Below are 5,334 nucleotides of genomic sequence, written 5' to 3'. Positions count from 1 at the left end.
AACTTTGAGAGAGAGAGAGATCAGAGAGATGGGGAGGGAGTTGGAGATTGTGAGACTGGAAGAGGCGGCCAGGTTGCCACCCTTTTCACAGCTGAAGACGCCTTATCAGGCGGCCTTGGATGAAGACTGGGGGGCCATGGCGAGGTTCTACGAAAAATATCCGGAGCACCTCCTTGATAATCTGACGGTCGACAAAGACACTGCATTTCATATTGCAGTATATAGTGGAGAAACGAAATTGCTTCAACAATTACTTGGTCTCCTAAAAAGACCCCCCGAAATATCGAAAGCCTTGTCTAACAAGAACAGTCACGGTAACACTGCTATTCACGAGGTGGCCTCAACCGACAATGTTGAAGCAGCAGAGCTCTTGATTAGTAAACTTCGGGAGGTCCATGGAAACAATCTGGAGACCCAGCTGGGAGAGAGACTCGAGGATCGGAACCAACTAGGGGAAACCCCACTCTATAGGGCTGCCGCCCTCGGTCGGACAAAAATGCTCAAATTTTTGGCTAAAAGAGTTGGCAATGATCTAAGTGTTCACTTCAAAAGAAATGACGACATGTCCATTCTCCATATAGCTGTCTTAGGCCGACACTTTGGTATCTCTCTCTCTCTCATGCACATATACACATGAAAAAAGTACGATAATTCAAAAAAAAATAATAATAATTTAGAGTCTTCTTAAAATTATTATAAAGCTCATGAGTTTTATCTAATAAATAAATTTAAGTATCTTTATAAATTAAAATCACGCACTCTACGTAAATTACATCATCTTTTAATTTCTATATAAAATTAGTGGGGTGTTACAACGTTCATGATAATTTCGAAGTAGAACAATTAAATAAATGTTGACTTATTTTCTTCAAGGAAGGAAGAGTTTTGCTACTTAAATTGCATGTGTTGAGAATAAGGTTGTATATTGAATCACACAATATAATGTACAGAAGAGGCCTATATATAGGCGAATAATACAGACCTAGTAGAATAAGGAAAGGAATAATACAGACCTAGTAGAATAAGGAAAGGTAAACCTAGTAACCCTAGAATACCAAAGAAAGTAAATAATAATAATATAATATTATCTAACAGCCCCCCACAAGCTCAAGGTGGAGTGCGAGAGACCAACTTGAGGTTGGACACAAGATCACGAAAACGTCCTGGAGGATGTGACTTTGTAAAGATGTCTGCGAGCTGATCACGGGACGTGACAGAATGAAGTTGTAGTGAGCCCTGAAGAAGATGATGACGAACAAAATGACAATCAATCTCAATATGTTTTGTCCGTTCATGAAAAACATCATTATGAGCAATCTGAATAGCACTCTTATTATCACAGTATACAGGAGTAGCAGAAGAAAGAGAGACACCCATATCTTGTAACAACCATCGCAACCAAAGAAGCTCCGCGGTAGTGTCAGCTAGAGCACGATATTCTGCCTCTGTGCTAGATCGAGCAACAACAGTCTGTTTCTTACTTCGCCAAGAAATAAGCGAGGTGCCAAGTAGAAAACAATAACCAGTGGTAGAGCGACGATCTGTTGGATCACCCGCCCAATCAGCATCAGTATAAGCATGCAGCTGTATAGGAGACTGAGAGGAGAAATAAAGCCCATGAAATAATGTCCCCTTCAGATACCGAAGAATGCGTAGAACAGCTGAGAAATGAGTGGAGCGAGGAGCAGCCATAAATTGACTCACCTGATGGACAGCATATGAGATATCAGGTCGAGTGACAGTAAGGTAGACAAGACTGCCAACTAAATGCCGATATAAGGTAAAATCATGAAGAGGCTCGCCATCATGAGGAGTGAGACGAGTATTAAGCTCAGTCGGTGTGTCGACAATCTTACTGTCTGTAAGATTTGCCCGAGAAAGTAGATCAGATATATACTTGGCCTGTGTTAAATAATAACCATCTGAAGAAGATGAGATCTCAAGACCAAGAAAATAGCTAAGAGGGCCAAGATCTTTCATCTCAAAGTGTTGACTAAGAAACTGTTTAAGTTCCTGAATACCAGTCATATCATCCCCAGTGATAATCATGTCATCAACATATAGTAGAAGAAGTATGGTACCCCGGTCTGTGCGGCAAATAAACAAGGCAGAATCATAAGAACTAATGGAGTAGCCAAGGCGAGAGATAGTGGCGCTAAACTTAGCAAACCATGCTCGAGGTGCTTGCTTAAGCCCATAGAGTGCTCGACGAAGACGACAAACCTTGTTTGTAGGATGAGATAATCCAGGAGGTGGCTGCATATAAACTTCTTCACTTAAATCACCATTAAGGAAGGCATTTTTGACATCCATTTGACAAAGTGACCAATGCCGAGAGGCTGCAACAGCCAAAAGAGCACGCACAGAAGAAAGGCGAGCAACTGGAGCAAAAGTCTCCTCATAATCCACACCATATTCCTGAGTAAAACCTCTGGCCACAAGTCGAGCCTTGTACCTGTCAATAGTACCATCGGAACAAGTCTTGATTTTGTAAACCCACTTACACCCGACCGCAGATTTTCCAAGAGGTAAGTCAACCAGATCCCATGTATTGTTCTTGTGTAAAGCATCAAGTTCCTCTTTCATCGCAGCCTGCCAAAGAGGGTTAGTGGAGGCCTCACGAAAAGAGTGAGGCTCGTGCAAGGTAGCTAAGGCATGAAAGCAATGAAAATCCTGTAAATGGGAAGGAAGAGATCTTACTCGGGTGGATCGACGAATGTCAGGTGATGGAGTGCAGACTGGATCCTCAGATGGAACAGAACCTGGGGAGGCAGGCGAAGAACTTGGGGACGCAGGCAAAGAACTTGGGGACACAGGCGAAGCAGCTTCGAGGGCATCAGATGACTGCAGTTCTAGCGAGAGAGACTCAGGCAAGACATCGGTGGTGGGAGTAGGAGAAAGAGGAAACTCAAAAAGGGTAGTAAAGGGAGGGGATGATGGCATGCTAAATTTGCCGACGTCGTGGAATAGTCGATGCTCCCAAAAAACTACATGACGGGAGATGCGAAGACGACGAGACACAGGATCATAACACCGGTAGCCCTTGTGTTCCACTCCATATCCAAGAAAACAACACAACCGAGAACGAGGCTCAAGTTTGGTGCGCTCATGAGGCTGGAGTAAAACAAAACAGGCAGAACCAAAGACACGGAGATGATGATATGAAGGGATAGAGCCAAACAACCGCTCATGAGGAGTGCAATTATCAAGGATAGGGGTAGGCAACCTATTGATTGTGTAGACACAGTGAGAGTGGCTTCACCCCAAAACGGGGTAGGAACAGATGTGGAAATGAGAAGAGCACGGACAGTGTCTAAAATGTGCCTAAGTTTACGTTCAGCTCGACCATTTTGTTGTGAGGTGCCTGGACACGACAAGTGAGAAACAGTGCCATAATGTTTTAGAATGGCTTGAAAATCATGTTGAGTATATTCTAAAGCATTATCAGAACGAAAAGCCTTAATGGGTTTTGAAAATTGGGTTTCAACCATTTTGGCAAAAGTACGATAAATATCCAATAATTCAGAACGAGATTTCATTAAAAACACCCAAGTGTAACGAGAGAAATCATCAACAAAAATAACAAAATAACGTGAGCCACTCATACTAGCAACAGGAGAAGGTCCCCAAACATCAGAATGAATTAAATCAAAGGAAGCAGTAGCATGAGAGTCACTATTATTAAATGGCAAAGCCGGTTGTTTACCAAGTTGACATGAACTACAATCAAAAGAATTATTGGAAACTGAACCTAACAAACCCTTGGAAGCTAAAAATTGAACGCGAGAGGCAGATGCATGACCAAGACGCGAATGCCAAAGTGCAAGAGATGGTGATGATGAAGAGGCTGCAGCAGAGATGCCTGTGACAGGGAGATGTAAGGATGATAGTTCAAACATACGCCCAATTCTACGCCCGGTCCCAATGGTCTGATTCGTACGAGGATCCTGTACATGCACACCAGAAAAGTCAAAAACAAGTCTATATCCAAGTTCACACAGTTGGCCAACAGAAAGAAGATTGAAGGATAATCCAGGCACATGAAAAACTTCAAGAACAGAAAGGGAAGGTGTATTGATAGTGCCTATATTTTTAACAGTCATAATGGAGCCATCAGCTATGCGAATGAATGAAGAATGAGGGGAAGGTACAGATGTGGTAGAGGAAGTAGGGTGAGGTGTCATGTGATTGCAACAAGCAAAGTCAAAGAGCCAAGAGGAAGAGGTACCTGGCAAAATTGAGAGGACAGAGGAAGATGCATTACCAGAACGAGTTAGGACGACCTGGTTGACTATTGTCTCGAAGTCAGCTGCAGATAAGGTGACACTGGATCCTGATGCGTGGCCAGAGGGGGTAACTGAAGAGGGAGCAGCTGGAGATGAAGCAGCTGGAGATGAACCACTCTCAGTATGAGCAACTGCTGCTGTGGGTGCATTAGATCTTCCCTTACGCCAACACTTGTCAATAGTGTGCCCTCGACGTCAACAATAGCGACAGTAATTATTATCGCGAGACTTAGGAGGGAGTCGAGAAGTACCTGACCTGTCATAATACTTTCGCTGGAATGACGAGGAGCCAGAGGATGGTGCAGCCAACACTGTATGACTAGGCTGAGAGCGCATAGTCTGTGATCTAGTCTCGGCACGGACAAGTTCGAAGATGGCAATGTCCAAAGTGGGAAGAGGAGAACGATGTAATAGTTGCACACGAACAGGCTCAAAATCATCACGCAAAGCCATCAAAAATTGGTGAAGGCGATGTTGATCTCTACGGGTAATATACATCTGAGCATCAGTGGGATCCTTCCAAATAGGATCAGAAACATCAATTTGGTTCCACAAGAATTGCATGCGGGCAAGAAAATCATTAATACTCTGACCAGATTCCTGTCTGAGATGGAAAAGTTCAAACAAAAGCTGATACGCGTGAGCACCATCTACAGAAGAATAACGAGAAGCAAGCATATCCCAAGCACCCTTTGCTTCATCAAAGCTGCCAAAGAGTGCAGAAATAGATGGGATAGTGGTATTACGGAACCATGTAAGAATCTGATGATGTTTGCTATCCCAATCAATAAGACGAGTGGTAAAAGCCTCATCTGCCTCAGAATCCTTTTTAACTGGCTTATGGATCTCCCCAGTGACATAAAGCCAAAGCTTGCGGCCTTTAAGAAAGCTGCGCATAGATTGAGACCACAACATATAGTTTGTGCCATCCAATACAGTCTGAACATGATGAAAAATCTCGTTTTGTGCCATCTGGAAGGCTCAAATGCAAAAACAGACTACAAATATGAAATCAGGACGAAAAAATAGGTAAGAAAGCACCTGGTCA

The sequence above is a fragment of the Corylus avellana genome, chromosome ca8 (assembly GCF_901000735.1).
Source record: "Corylus avellana chromosome ca8, CavTom2PMs-1.0".
NCBI classification, from domain to species: Eukaryota; Viridiplantae; Streptophyta; class Magnoliopsida; order Fagales; family Betulaceae; genus Corylus; species Corylus avellana.
Note: the sequence above shows the minus strand (reverse complement) of the source record.